Source organism: Microtus oregoni, unplaced genomic scaffold (genome assembly GCF_018167655.1).
Source record: "Microtus oregoni isolate MIOR12 unplaced genomic scaffold, Mior012 000049F_ref0000343, whole genome shotgun sequence".
In the NCBI taxonomy this organism is placed as follows: domain Eukaryota; kingdom Metazoa; phylum Chordata; class Mammalia; order Rodentia; family Cricetidae; genus Microtus; species Microtus oregoni.
The window spans coordinates 4,177,140-4,193,641 of NW_024543223.1; the positions used below are offsets into that span (position 1 = coordinate 4,177,140).

The window sequence follows — 16,502 nt, forward strand, 5'->3', positions numbered from 1 at the left end:
GCGATTTGAATCAAAAACTCTCAAATCTGAGCATAGATCGAGTAAGTTGACAGTTATTTTGGGTTTGGTTTGGTTTTTCGAGATAGGGTTTCTCTGTGTAACAGTCGTGACTGTCCTGAAACTTGCTGTAGACCAGCCTGGGCTCGAAGTCACAGAGATCCATTTGCCTCTGCCTCCTGAGTGCTGGAATTAAGGCATGTGCCATCACTGCCCCGCAACAGTTATTATTTTGAATCTTTCAAAAGTTGAAAATGGTAGCATTGGCTTTCTGCTTATTTGGTTGTCTTTATTTCCTTTCATTAATATTTTCTGCACGTAACACAAAGACCATACAGCTTATGTTGTTTCAGATGAATGTATATTTCGTTATTTCAAATCTTACTTTTCTCAACTAGTTCAAGTAACTTCTTTATTTTTAGTCTAGAGTTAGAACCCAGGGCCTCTTCTGCATGCCACACACTCTGACACACTTGCCATTCCTTGACCAATAGTACTTTTACCTCTTCTTCTACCTCTTGGTGCCCCACTCCCACCCCTTCTAAATATTGCAAATATATTTTTTTAAGTATAATTTGCTCTTTCTGCATGTTTAACTTCATGCCAGAAGAGGGCATCAGATCCCACTATAGATGGTTGTGGACCACCATGTGGTTGTTGGGGATTAAACTCAGAACCTCTGGAAGTGCTCTTAATCACTGAGCCGTTTCTCTAGCCTGATGTTTTTCAAATTTTTAATTTTCAATTACTCATTGCTAACATATAGAACTATGATTAGAACCTAGTACATGATGTGCTGGCACTAAAGGCATGCACTACGACTCCCAGCTGATTTACTTACTTATTTATTTATTGGGTTTTTCTAGACAGGGTTCCTTCAGGTATCCCTGGCTGTCCTTGAATTCAGTCTGTAGATCAGGCTATCCTTGAACTGAAAGGTATGCTCTACCACTGCCCAGCTGACTGATTTATTCTTGTTTTTTTTTTTTGTTTGTTTGTTTTTGTTTGTTTGGCCTTTCGAGACAGGGTTTCTCTGTGTGTAGCTCTGACTGTCCTGGAACTCACTCTGTTGAACAGGCTGACCCTGAACTCACAGAGATCTGCCTGCCTCTGCTTCCCTGAGTGCTGCTGGGATTAAAGGCGTCCACTACCATTGCCCTGTTTGATTGATTTATTCTCATTATACTGGCTAGGATTTTTAGTACAGCAGCATCTAGGAGTGGTGAGAGTGAGATTACTGCTTTTTTCTGAATTTAGGGAAAAGACTTGTGGATTTTAACCATTCTGTGTATTTGTTGTGGGCTTTTTTTTTTTGGTGGGTGTAGATGCTCATTATATTAAAGAAGTTCCCATTTCTAGTTTGTTGAGAGTTTTATTAGCAGTCATTCAATTTTCAGAAATGAGGTTTTTACTAATTGATTATGTTTGTTTCTCTCTATGCTATCCATGTATTAATAGCATTGCTGATTTTGGATATTGAACCAAAATTTGCTTTGTATTCATGAATTAAATTCATTTGTGGTTATAGCATATTATTCATTTTAATTGCCAATATTTTTGGTTTTTTTTTTTTTGGTGAGCTAGTACTGATATTTTTTTGCTAGCTAATACTGATATTTATTTTTCTTCCTTTTTTCTTTTCCTTTTTTTGTGTGTGGTTTTTCAAGATAGGGTTTCTCTGTGTGACAGTCCTGGCTCGCCTGGAACTCACTTTGTAGACCAGGCTGGCTTGGAACTCAGAGACCTGCCTGCCTCTGCCTCCTCAGTGCTGGGATTAAAGGCACGTGCCAATACCACCTGGCTAGTACTGATATTTCAATGAGTGTTGCTGCATCATGAAGTATGTTATTAATTTTCTAAAAATTTATATTGCTCCTGCCTGAGTTGGTATTAGTATATAATATTGACTTCATAAATAAGGAAGGTTGGCGTTTGTTTGTCCGTCCTTCTTTCCTATTTATTTATTTATGTTTTATGTTTTTTTTATGTTTTATTTTGGTTTCTTGAGACTGGGTATCTCTGTGCAAAAGCCCTGGAACTCTATTAGTAGACCATGCTGGCCTCGAACCTACAGATATCTGTCTGCCTCTTGTCTCCACCCCTGGAGTACTGGGATCAAAGGTGTATGCCACCATGCCTGGCTTTTGAAGTTGTTTCTTTCTTGTCTGTTTCAGTAGTTTAGTGGTGTGATGGCTAATCTTGGTTGTCAACTTGATATACTTGGGAAGACTGAACCTCAGTTGAAGAATTTCCTCCATCAGATTGGCCTGTGGGGCATTTTCTTAATTGATGTAGTGTTGGACTCTAGCGTCCAAACACCGAGAAGGAGTCAGTCGCCAGAGACCATCTCATACACCACAGCCGATGCAAAAGCATGAGGATTTTATTAATTCTGTCATGACAGGGTCCCCCAGCATTCGGGAAGCCGAGAGACCTCGAATAGTGGGTACAGTCTACTTTTTTTTTTCACCACTATACTAACGAGGAGGGTACAGTCTACTTTTAAAGGGGTCACAGAAGCAAGGGGGGTTGTTCTTTGACTATTCTGATTGGCTTATTTGAAAGGACTATTACCAATAATTGACTGGAGAGCTGTTGCCAGATCAGATGAGGTAAGAGGTCATTTTGACCCCATTTCCCAGGGGACCGAACCAAAGCATACGTATATGGGTAATTGTTCAGGAACTGAGTACGTGCGAGTGTAGCTGTTAGGTCCTTGGTTCCCAGGGGAGGAGGGGAAGCACTATGGCACGGAGGCTGAGAGGATTCAGAATTGTCAGAAATGGCTTCAGAATTGTCTTAAAGTCTTACAGTAGGAGGGCTCAGCCCACTTTGGGTAGTGCCATCCCTAAGCAGTTGGATCTGGACTGAATAAGACCTAGGGAGCAAGCTAATAAGCATAATTCCTCCATGATCTCTGTTTCTGTTCCTGTCTCCAGGTTCCTGCCTTGGGCTCTTACTTGGCTTCCCTTGATCATGGACTGTAACCTGGAAGCTAAATTAAACCCTTTCCTTCCCTAAACTCTGGTACTTGGTGTTTATCACAGCAACAGCTGACTAGTACAAACGGTCGACAAGAAATTGGTCTAGCCGGGCGATGGTGGCGCACGCCTTTAATCCCAGCATTTGGGAGGCAGAGGCAGGCGGATCTCTGTGAGTTCGAGACCAGCCTGGTCTACAGAGCTAGTTCCAGGACAGGCTCCAAAGCAACAAAGAAACCCTGTCTCAAAAAAAAAAAAAAAAAAAGAAAGAAAAAGAAATTGGTCTATTTCATCTAAATGTTTGAGTCTGTGTGTCTCCTTTATTATCCTTATGTGTCTGCCTCATGTAAACATGGTTGTTTGTTGGTATCCGTACTGTTTGAAATTTGGGTTTTTAGTAAATATGCTGAGTTGCTGGACATGAGCTGCTCCAGAAACTACTCTTCTTCTTTCCATTCTTCTGTGGCCCAACTTGGTAGAGAAGCCCTGGATGGGCAGCTTTTCTTTATGTTGAGCTTTATCTTGGTCATCCTGGCCATCCGCTGTTTATCAGTGATGTGTGGGATGAGGCCATAAACATTAGTGCTCCTCTCAGATCAGAACAAGGGCAGAGATGCCAATAGGGCATGGACATGCCCACCATTATTTTCTACTCACTGGTGCTCCTGTTATCTGAGTAAAGCTCTTGTTAAACTGGATGCTTTATAACTGATTTCTTATCCTTGGTCAGATAACTTCAGACAGTCTCCTTTAGTGCCTTCTGGTTTGACCTGGCCATATCAGGAAAGGGATACTGGGGATTGAACCTAGTCTTATGAGACAAGTTGTTGGCTTCTGAGATAACTATATTCTTAGTGCCCCACCCCTTTATTTTTATTTATTTATTTTACTTTTTAAAAAATGTGTTATTTAGGGCTGGAGAGATGGCTCAGTGGTTAAGAGCATTGCCTGCTCTTCCAAAGGTCCTGAGTTCAATTCCCAGCAACCACATGGTGGCTCACAACCATCTGTAATGAGGTCTGGTGCCCTCTTCTGGTCTGCAGACATACACACAGACAGAATATTGTAAACATAATAAATAAATATTTTAAAAAAATGTGTTATTTAGTTGGGCAGTGGTGGCGCATGCCACCCCAGCACTCGGGAGGCAGAGACAGGCAGATTTTTGAGTTTGAGGCCAGCCTGGTCTAAGAGCGAGTTCTAGGACAGGCTCTAAAATTACAGAGAAACCCTGTCTTGAAAACCCCCCACCAAAGTGTTATTTTGTGTTTCTTATATATGTATGCCTGTGTACCATGTTTGTGCCTGGAGCCCACAGAGGAAAGAAGGGCATGTCAGACCCTCTGGAACGAGTTGTGGAATGTGGGTGCTGGGAATTGACCTCTGGAAGAGCAGTCAGTGCTCTTAACTTCTGAGTCATCTCTCCAGCCTCCTCTCTTGAATATTTTGACTCATGATTTGCTGTATGACTTGGTTTATTTTGACTTTGAGTTGTGTTTTTGAAACAGGATTACTCTGTGTAGTTCAAACTGACCTTGAACCTCCCATATAATACTGGAATCAAGTGTACATATACAAATTAAGATTTGTACACAAATATATAAGAATAAGTAAAAGACATGGAATGTCTTCTTCCTCTGATACTTCCACCTTATTTATTCAAGTATTTAGAAAATTGTTTATTATAATACTTGTGGGCACGCATATGCCACAGCATGTGTGGGATCAGAGACGACAGTTTTCCTTCCACTAAGGAATCTGAAAACGGGATTCAACTCATCAGGATTGCTAGTCAGGCGCTATTTACTCACTGAATCATCTTGCTGACTCAGTCCATGTTATTTGTTGAGACAGTGTCTCAATGAACCTGAAATTAGCTAGGATGACTGGCTAGTGAGTTCCTGGGATCCATGTTTCTCTTATCTCAGTGTTCAGTGCTAGGATTACAGGCATATTTAGCTGTTCCCAGCTTTTTACATGTGTGCTGGGAATTTGAACTCAGGTCCTCTTGCTTGAACAGCAAGTGATTTTACTCATTGAGCCATTTCCCTAGCCTGAGTTTTAATTTTATTTTCAAACTTAAACAATTTTCAATTTAAATAAAATTTTAATTATATTTTATATGCATGAGTATTTTGTATGTATACCATGTGCATGCATGGTGCCTATGAAAATTAGAAGAGAGCACTGGCTCCTCTGGAACTGAAGTTTAGCAAATGGCTGGGAATCACCATATAGTACTGGTAACTGAACCCAGGTCTTCTACTCGAGCAACAAGTGCTAGTCATCTCTCCTGCCCCAGTTTTTTTCCCCCCCTTGATGATGGCACATACCCCTTAATCCTGGAACTTGAAAATAGAGGCAGGGAAACTGGGTTTCAGACTTGCTTATATATTGGATTTTGGGCTAGGTCTCCTTGAGCAGTTGTGAGCTGCCCTGAGTAGGCTCTGAAAATTAAACTTGGGTCATCTGCAAAGAAACTGCTGAGCCATTTCTCCAGCCCCTAGGTTTGTTTGTTTGTTTTCTCTGTGTTTTTGGTTTTATGAGACAGTTTTCTCTGTGTAGCGCTGGTGTCTTAGAACTAGCTTTGTCTACAGTTTCAAGCTGTTCTCAAAGAGATCTACCTGCCTCTGTCTCCTGAGGGCTGGGATTAAAGGTATGCACCATCACCACCCAGCCATCTCTGTTTTTTGAGACAGAATTTCATTACACAGCCTAGACTGGTTCCTAGTTCATTCTGCTCCCATGCCCCCCTCCCGCCCAGACTTACTGTGTGGCTGAGGATAACCTTGAACTTTTGGTCTTCCTGCCTCCACTTCCAGTGCTGAGATTACAAGGCAAGCCCCACCACTCTAATTTTATTTGGTGCTGAGTACTAAACTCAGGGCTTTGTGAATGCTGAGCAAACAATCTGCCTGCTGAGCTCCACCCCAGCACAAGCCCAGGTTCTATTCTACACCACACACACACACCAAATTTTTATTTTATGTTCCTTGGAGTTTTCATGTATATCTGTGTAAGGGCGTCAGATCTCTTGAAACTGGAGCAGCAGATCCTTGTGAGCTGCCATGTGGTGCTAGGAATTGCAGAGGAACCAGTGCTCTTCACCACTGAGCCATTTCTCCAGCCCACATGCCCAGGTTTCAATACATGTTATTTTAGAGTAATTTTAGATTTATAAAATGAACACACCTGTAATTCTAGCTATATCTGAGCCAGAGGTAGAATTATTGCTTGAGTTAGGAAGCTTGAGCCCAGCTTGGGTAACATAGCAAAACTTGACTTAAAAAAGAAAAGGGGGCTAGAGAGAGGACTCAGGGGTTAAGAGCACTGTCTGATAAGAGCTCATAACTAACTGTCTGTAACTCCAGTTCCAGGGGATCTGACACCTTCACACCAATGCACAAAATAAATTTTTAAAAGAAGAAAAGTGTGTGTGTGTGTGTATGTATGCAAATAAAACTCGAATTAAAGAAGTAATTGGGAAAATAAGTTTATGAAAAGGTTAGCATCAACTTTCCCTTTTTATCTCTTTTTTATAATAAAAGAGTTCCAAGGCTTGAACTCCAGGCCATCAGGCTTGCCGAGCAAGAAGAGTTTTACTCACTGAGCCATCTCACTGGCACTCATTGGTGTCTTTTATTTATTTCACTTTATTGTGCATATGATATGATATGTGTGTGTGTGTGTGTGTCCTTCATTTTATCACTTGAAGCATGTGGGAATAATTTTGTGGAGTCAACTCTCTTCCACCTTTATGAAGGTTCTGGGAATGGAATTCAGACTTTCACACCTACGAAGTTGCTTAAATTTTCTCTGAAGATTACTGTGAAAGGCTCATTAATGATTTTTAAGTTTTTCCTTAAGTATTTTATGTGGATGAATGTTTTGCCTACATGTATGTCTGCACCATGTACATACAATACCTCAAGAGACCAGAAGAGGACATCAGGTCCCTGGGGACTGGATGTGAACTCCAGTGTGGCTGTTGAGAATTAAACCTGGATTTTCTGGAAGAGCCCTTAATTTCTATTGTTTCTCCAGCCACTAAGGCTCATTAAAGTGTTAAGTGTGAATGCAGTTTTCATGCTAAAATTCAATAAACAACTTAAAAAAAATGTGTTCAAGTCAAGAGGTGGTGGCACATGCACACGGATAGAGGCAGGCGGATCTCTGTGAGTTCAAGGCTAGCCTGGTTTACAAAGCAAGTTCCCAGGACAGCCAAGGCTATACAGAGAAACCCTGTCTTGAAAAAAATCAAAGAAACAAGAAGCATGTTTTCAGTGTGTACACACATAGGACCATGGTGTGCATGTGGGGAAGTCAGGAGACTTTTCTTAGTAGTTGGTTCACTTTTTTTTTTAAGATTTATTTATTTATTGTGTACACAGTGTTCGGCTTCCTTGTATGCCTGCAGGCCAGAAGAGGGCACCAGATCTCATTACAGATGGTTGTGAGCCACCATGTGGTTGCTGGGAATTGAACTCAGGACCTCCGGAAGATCAGCCAGTGCTCTTAACCTCTGAGTCATCTCTACAGCCCAGTTGGTTACTTTTTGCACCATGTTGGTTCCTGATGTTGTTATTATCATGTGTATGTATGATGTGTGTGCATGGATGCTTACATACTCTAGTGCACTGGAGTCACTTGTTCCGTTTCACTTTTATATGGGTTCTGGGACTGGAATTCAGGTCATTAGATTTGCACAGTAAGCTCTTTACAGACTGAGTCATCTCAGTGGCCCCAAATTTAACTGTTAATAGTTTGCTGAATTAAAAAATTCTCTCTTGAAATATTTGGAAGTTCTGCTGTTGGAAGTGGCCTTACAGAGCAGACTGTCCTCAGTGATTGCTGCCCAGAGCTTAGCCTCTAATAAATTGTGAAGAGGGTTGTGAGTTTCCATGTAGATGCTGGAAATCTAGCCTAGGTCCTCTGGAAGTTTTCTGGGTTTTTTTGTTTGTTTGGTTGGTTTTGGTTTTTCGAGACAGGATTTCTCTGTGTAGCTTTGGTTGTCCTGGAACTCACTGTGTAGACCAGGCTGGCCTTGAACTCATGAAACTCTGTCTGCCTCTGCCTCTCATTAAATGGCGTGGACCACCACAGCTCAGCTCACCCAGCACTCTTAACTGCTGAGTCCAACTCTGCCTAACACCCTTGAGGGTTAGAGAAGGAAAGTGTAGCACTTACAGTTGGTAAAACATACACCCAGAAGTGAAATACCACCCATAACTTCACAGCAGTTCTAAAGTTATGTGTTACTCAGTCTAGTTACTAGACTCTAGTGTTTTACAACATTTTGTTAAAAAGTCTTAGTTTCTAGCCTGTATTTCTGTGTTTGGTGGGGTTTGGTTGTAGAAGCAGCTCTGACTGGTGAGCATAGGCAGAGAGCTGGGTGTCTGCAACAGTTTTGAAAGATCTGCTGAACCCATCCCTGCTGGACTTCAAGAAAGGCTTCCAGTACAGAAATGTAGCTCTCTGCTATAGGATATGCAACCTTTCCAGAACTGTGGGACACAGTAGCCATTTATCATTGGGGACAACTTTTCTAGCAAGGGCAAGAGTGTGCAAAGTGGCAGAAATAATGCATAGAAACCATGTGGCAGCAACGTAAGTACATTATTTTGTCAGCAAACACTTTGTGAATACTCATAGAAACATTGGCAGAAGATTTGAAAACAAATGATTGAGAGGAAATCTTGGAAGAATTTCTTTGAGATGGTTGTAAGATAGGTGTTTACAGTAAGAGCCAGCCTGTGCTTTTTGCTTGATTCTGATTCATTTGTGTGTGAGAGATAGAATATATAGATAGATTTTGAAGTTTCTTAGATAAACAGGATTTTATGGCTCAAACTGGATATTTGTGGTGTTGGAACAGCCATTTTCCTGTGTAGTTTCAGGAGGAGCAACTGGAAAGCTTATTCTCTATGCAGGGAGATGCCTATAGCAGCGGGCTGGATTTGGAGAGCTGGAGGAAGTCTTAGTCTTTGTATTGTCTTATAATGAGAGGAATGGGGACTGTTATTTGGTAAGACATGAGTTTGCTGGTCATCTTGTGACCAAGTAAAAAGCATTGCCTATTTTGAAGATGAGGTATTCTTTTGCATAAAGATAACTCATCTATAATTGCTTACTTTTTCTAAGTGGTTGTTAGCAGAAAGCTACCTAGCAAGTTCAGTGTATTTTCAAAAAAATAAATCCTTAAGCCCGCTCAATGTGAAAGTACCATTTTAGCAATGAGTAGAAAATTACTTACTGAGAAACCTTGCTGTATAGAGTATTTTGAAATGGATTTTTAGAATGGTCTCATTGTGTGTGTGTTTGCTAAGAATAATGTAAATAGTTACTATGCTGCACACTTATTCTGGGAAATAAGTTTTTTCTGCCTGTTTAAAAGATTCTGTTGTACAGTACAGTTTTGAGTTTTTTTGTTAAAATGCTAAAATGTGACGCCTTCAGGTTACTGTGTAAGAAAGAACAAGGATGGATTTTGTGAAGATGTAAGCTCATTTTGCTGAATTTTAACAAAAACCCTTGCATAATGGAGGGATGGTGTAGAAGAGCAATTGTCCTGAGTTAGTAAATGCAGCCAGTGGTAGATACCTTCAATTTAGCTTTATGTGTTTTAAGAGGGACTGTTGTTTTCAGCAGATGCTGCCAGTAAAAGCTGACTAATTGAATTTGATCTGCTCCCAATATCTGTTTCCCTTTTTCTCTCTTCTTTAAAGTTTTCTTAGTGTATGGAGAGGGGAGCGCACGTGTGCCACAGCACACACGGAAGACTGCTTAAAGGACTTGGTTCTCTATTTCAACTGTGTGAATCCTGATTGAACTCAGGTTGTCAGGCTTGGCAACAAGCACCTTCCCTCTCTTGTACTGAGCATGTGCTCTACCATTGACTATAGCACCAAATTTATTTATTTATTTATTTTTTTGATTTTTCGAGACAGGGTTTCTCCGTAGCTTTTGGTTCCTGTCCTGGAACTAGCTCTTGTAGACGAGGCTGGCCTCAAACTCACAGAGATCCGCCTGCCTCTGCCTCCCGAGTGCTGGGATTAAAGGCGTGCGCCACCACCGCCTGGCCCAAATTTATTTTATATACATTTTTAATCATGTTCTGTATTAGTGTAGGAAATACAGGTACTCTTAAGGATTCTCTTTTGCTTCATCTTAGTGCACAGTCTGTTAGGTGGCCTGTATTTGTGTGAGCCAAGTCCTCCTGACAGGTCCTTGTAGAATTCTTTTGTCTGGGTGCCTCTGTACCTTTCTGTTCAGTCTCATTTGTCCTTGGACCTGGACTTCCTCACAGTGACATGACATAGAGGCCAACTTCCAGGAACACTTGTCCATTCCCACCTTTGTCTACTCTGTCTCCTGAATCCTTAGCATCTTCATGGCCTAGCTTGATGCTGTCTGTTCTGATCCTCTTCACCGATGTGAATGTCATCTCCTTACTCTCTTCAGGCAAGTTATGTGTATATGTTGCTCTGTGACATACATTGTGTGTACTGGTGCATTTACGCTCCCCCACTATGTACGTGTAATGTATCTGTAGATAGAGCAGATCCTTGATGTTTGCTGACAGCCAGTCTATCTGAACCAGTGAAGTCTAAGTTCAGTGAGAGACTCAAAAGAATTAGGTGGAGAACAATAGAAGACCCCTGACATTGACCTCTAGTCTCTACACAAATATATACACATGGTTTGTGTTTCCCTCCCCCCATTGAAAGCAGTGATTGGTTGGAAAGGTAGTAAACAGCCCCCAGAACATTATATAAGCTCCAGAGTGGTGAGTGGGTGGTGGGAAAAGTCCCTAGAGAGGTAAGAAGAGGAAGAAGTCATCAGGGTGGTACTTGAAGCATCAAGTTTCTTGAACTGCATTGTCTCAGCTCATAGTCTTGGTTTATGTATGTTTGCCAGCTTATGGTTTCATGTCTCTGAACTTACTTTAGGGAGTCTGATGAAGATACCTTTAAGTGCCTCTAGTAATAATCTTGCCTAAATGCATGGAGGATGTAAGCTCAAAAACTTCATGTCACAGTAGATGGAACCCAGGTTCAGGGACTCCAAGATGGTGTTAGCCAGCTTAAAGCACTCAAAGTGGTGCTGAAGTGGGTCCAGTTATTAGAGAAGGCATAAAACAGTCTCATGCCGGTAGTATTCAGCCTGAACTAACACTCCAATATCATATGTGTAGGATGTCTTGATGCTAAAGACATTTAGCCTTCAGCTTATCTAGTGAAAGCTTTCTTGATGCTTTGGGACACTATATTTCTTTAAGATGGCTACTCATTAATTCTAGCCTGAAAATTCTGATAGCCTTTGGGCTAGGTTTTATTTTGCTTTCTGAATCAAGTTTCAGACTTGCTAATAATCTACTTAATTAAAAAGTTTTGTTGGATAGGCCTGGAAAGATGGTTCAGTGGTTAAGAGCACTTATTGCTCTTGGAGAGTACTGGGGCTTGGTTCCCAATCCCCACCTAGTGGCTCGCAATCATCTGTAATTCCGGTTCAAACAGATCTGATACCTTCTGGTCTCTGTGGGCACCACACACACGGGGTACATAAATACATTCAGGTAAAATATACATATATTTCATATATGAAATAAAATAAATCTAAAAAAAATTTAAAGACATTTTTGTTGTTGAGTTTGGGGTTTTGAGATGAGAACTTAATTGTAGCCCTGGCTGGCCTACAACTCACTGTATAAATATATAAGCAATTCTCCTGCCTCCTGAGTGCTAGGGTTACAAGAATATACCACCATGCCCAATAAATTTTGTTTTGCTTTAAATAAAAACTTCATTAATGGAACTACCATGCCATCCAATAGTCTCACTGCTGTCTATAGTAGCAAAGATAAAGAAACCTTTTGCTTTTTAAATCTTACTGCATAGCCCAAGTTGTTGTTATTCACTGTAATCCTCTTGTTTCAGCCTCCCAAATGCTGAGATGATTGGTATATGTCACCACGCTCAGAGAAAATAGTGTTTTGAAGAGACACCTTGCTCCAATGTGATATAGCTAGAATATAGTCTACCTAAATGCCAGTCACCAAACTGACTTGCATGAAGGAAATATGAAGCATAGGCACTGGGTTCTATTCAACCACCCTCCCCTGAAGGCGTAAGTCACAAACAATCCCACACTAGTTTGGAATTATGATTAATAGGGTGGTATTTATTTAAAGGGGAAAAAACTTACAGATCACTGTCCCAGACAACAGCCCTCTGCGCAATCAGGAAGGAGTCTAGTCGCCAGAAACAGAGCAGGAAGCAAAGAGAGAGAGAGGAGGGAAGTGGCTGCTTTTTTAAAGAGAGAGACCACGCCCCAATGGGCTGGTATCTCAGCGGCTGTTGGCTGGAGGAGCGGAAGGACCTCCCGCAACACTCCCCCTAAGATAAGATCTGTTATTTACTGTAGTTCTAGGCAGAGAAAGGCATGTTCCATATGATCTCAGTCTTTTTTTTTTAATCTTATTTTCTTCTTTGGTTAAGTTTATTTATTTATGTTTTATATATGGATACTCTGCATATATACCTACATGCCAGAAGAGGGCACCAGATCTCATTACAGATGGTTGTGAGCCACCATGTGGTTGCCGGGAATTGAACTCAGGACCTCTGAAAGAGCAGTCAGTGCTCTTAACTGCTGAGCCACCTCTCCAGCCCTCTCAGTCTTTGTTTGTTTGTTTGTTTGTTTGTTTTCTTTTCTTTGAGACAAGGTTTCTCTGTGTAGCCTTGACCCTCCTGGAATTCGCTTTGTAGACCAAGCTGGCCTCAAACTCAGAAATCCATCTTGTCTCTGCCTCCTGAGTGCTGGTTATTAAAGGTGTGTGCCACCATCACCATCACCACCATGACCCCAGTCTTATATGAAACCCAATGCAGACATTGAAAACAGGCTGGGGAGAGTAGGGAGGAGAGGAGGTTGAAAGTGGCTGCTAAGTAGTAGGAATAAGTTTTGGGGTTCTGTTGCACAAAAAGATAGCTATAGAGAGCAGTAATATACTGTATATTTCAAGAAAGTCAGAAAAGTATCCTTTTTGTATCTTATTTTTCAGGCTGGCTTTAAACTCTATGTCAGTGGTTCTCAACCTGTGGATTGCGACCCCTTTGGAGTAAACAACACTTTCACCTGGGTCACCTAAGACTATCCTGAATATCAGATATTTACATTACTGTTCATAACAGTAGCAAAATTATAGTTATAAAGTAGCAACAACAATAATTTTATGGTTGGGATCACCGTAGCATGAGGAGCTGTATTAAAGGCTTTGCAGCATTAGGAAGGTTGGGAATGTAGTTGACTCTGGACTTGAACCCTGGTCCTCTCACTGACAAGTGCTGGAATTACAAACTTGTAGCACTATACCACACTCTGAAGACAGAATTTCCCCAGTCTTTTTTGTTTTATATTATATTTTTGAGACAGGGTTTCTTTGTGTAGCCCTGGGTGTCCTAAAACTAACTCTCTAGATCAGGTTGGACTCAAAACTCACGGAGATCTATCTACCTGCCCTTACCTCCTGAGTGCTGGGATTAAAGGTGTGTGCCACCATCACCTGGCCTGTTTCTTTTTTTCACTCCTTTTTTCTATCCTCTTTTTCTTGGATGTTTTTAGGATCTTGGAATCAAAAGAGCCCTTTGCCTACTAAGCAAGAACTATATCTCCAGTCCTAGAAGGATTTGAGATAAAGTAAACAATATATATTTGATACACCATCTACTGAAACATAGTGTATACTCCTGAACCACAGTGTATATCATTACTCGTGAACATGAGTGTATGTCATCTACTGAAATATCACACGGTGTTTACTTTCTATTAAAACATCACGTGGTGTGTACAGTAAATGTATAGTGTTTTTGAGGATTGAGCATGTAGTCAATTGTAGAGCACTTGCAAATGGGAACCTTGGGATGGGTTCACAGCACAGGAAAAAATATTAAAAACAATAATTCTAACTGGTTGTGGTGATGCATACCTATAAATCCAGCATGCAGGTGACTGAGGCAGGATAGTTGCTGCAAGTTTGAGACCCCAGGCTTGGCTTCATGGTAAGGTATGCTCTGAAATAGTTTCATTCACTTCATTTTTGTTTTCATCATACTGATCCTACATGGCATGTGCTCCTGGACTTGTTCTGTGAGTGCTAGGGATCTGAACTTGGGTTCTCATGTTTGTGTGGAAAGTACTTTACCAACTTGAGTTTTTTTCCCAATGTCATTTTTAAATGCCATTTTGTTAATTAAAAAAACAATTTATTGTTTGTCATTTAAAAATCAATTTTTTTGGCAGGCAGTGGTGGTACATACCTTTAGTTCCAGCCCTAGAGAGGCAAAGGCCGGAGGACCTTTGTGAGTTGGAGGCCAACCTGAGATAGAAAGTGAATTCCAGGACAGCCTGGATTGTTACACAGAGAAACCCTGTCTCAGAAAACCTATACACGCACACACACACAGGCATGCATGTGTGTGCGTTTCACTAGCATGTATGTCTTGCACCACATGTATGCATTGCACACAGAGGCTAGAGTATCCCTGAGAACTTGTAGTTTCAGTTGACTGTAAACCATCATTGAATGCTGGGAACAAAACCCATGTCCTCTTCAAGAGTGGCTAATGATGTTAACAACTGAACCATCTATCCATGTTTTGTAAATTTCATGGTAATAAGTAGCAGCCTTTTTCCTCCATGTGAGATGGAAAATAGAATGTCAGTAATGAGGGTTGAAGGAGGTCTGTGTTGCATAATGATATAAACACTTAAGAACCAAAAAGGATGGTGAGTAGTGACCATTTTCACTGGTGATCACTATACTCTATAGAGTCTAGACATCAGACTGCATTTAAGCTCATAACCTATAGTATCTCAGCATCATCTTTGGTTCTTTGGCAAGCCCGAGTAGATTTTTTAAACATATTTTTATGGTTTATTTAACATTTTATTTTATTTTATTTTATTTTATGTGCATTGGTGTCAGATCCCCTAGAACTGGATCTTCAGACAGTTGTGAGCTGCCATGTGGGTGCTGGGAATTGAACCCAGGTCCTCTGTTTCTTTTTTTTTTAAATATTTATTTATTTATTATGTATACAATATTCTGTCTGTGTGTATGCTTGCAGGCCAGAAGAGGGCACCAGACCTCGTTACAGATGGTTGTGAGCCACCATGTGGTTGCTGGGAATTAAACTCAGGACCTTTGGAAGAGCAGGCAATGCTCTTAACCTCTGAGCCATCTCTCCAGTCCCCCCAGGTCCTCTGGAAGAGCAGTCAGTGCTCTTAACCACTGAGCCATCTCTTCAGCCCCGCCCGAGTAGATTTTTAAGAATACATTCATAAATGAATGAAGAAACAGGCCAAGAAGGGCTAAGCGCTATCTGGAGGGTGAAGAATGGGTAGTGTCAACCAATGTTGTACTCTTTCATTCCAAGGGTTTGTTCTTTGAGCACCCATAATTTTCAGTATTGATCTTAAAACAGTGTTTTCAGAGCTTATGACATGTCTGTTTCTCAAAAGAATTCTACAAGGGAAAAGAGGCTTTTCAAGGTTGCACAAGGCCAGTTGGGAGACAAGAGTTAGGATTGAAATTCAGCTGAGTTCCAGGTTCTATTTGGAGCTGTTGTACAGTTTCCTCTTTGACTACTTCTAATGTTCAGACTGTTAGTTTCCCCTCAGTGGTGACTTACACCGACATATGAGAAGCATTCTGCTAGTCTGCGGTTGTTTATTTATTCCAATACAGTCTTGATTTTGTAGGCATTATATTTAGAAACGTGTAGGTACAAATACAGAACTCATGCTGACTAAATTTTGTTGGGCAAGGGACATATGGTTCTGGGGGTAATGTTTTGTTATTTTTTTCTTCATTCTGTTTTATAACAAATTCAGATGATTCAGACGGTTAGAACATTTATCAGCACCAGTGTTACTAATCTGGGAAGACACACCAACATTATGGAAAGGAGCTTAGTTTAGAAAAGACATTTTTAAACAATCTACTTTTTAGGATTCTACCTGTTTTGTGTTCTTTTCCCCCTTCACTGTTGCCTTAGTTGATAATTTTTTTCTTTTTTCTTTTTTTGATTTTTCGAGACAGGGTTTTTCTGTAGCTTTTTGGTTCCTGTCCTGGAACTAGCTCTTGTAGACCAGGCTGGCCTCAAACTCACAGAGATCCACCTGCCTCTGCCTCCCGAGTGCTGGGATTAAAGGCGTGCGCCACCACCGCCCGGCTTAGTTGATAATTTTTTTCTTGCTATTTTACTTTGTGTGTACACTTCAGAGTTTTATTCCTAGACATGTAGTTCTTTTTTTTTTTAAAGATTTATTTATTTATTATGTACACAGTGTTCAGCCTCCATGTATGCCCTCAGGCCCTAAGAGGGCACAAGATCTCATCACAGATGGTTGTGAGCCACCATGTGGTTGCTGGGAATCGAACTGAGGACCTCCGGAATAGCAGTCAGTGCTTTTAACCTCTGAGCCATCTCTCCAGCCCTAGACATGTAGTTCTTAATGATA

General features: G+C 40.9%; 1 protein-coding gene across 1 annotated transcript in view; it reads left to right on the forward strand.

The window, feature by feature from the left end:
* Positions 1-16,502, forward strand: part of LOC121436448 (protein FAM193A) — a 125,462-nt gene that overhangs the window by 8,124 nt on the left and 100,836 nt on the right. The gene's annotated exons all lie outside the window — the stretch shown is intronic.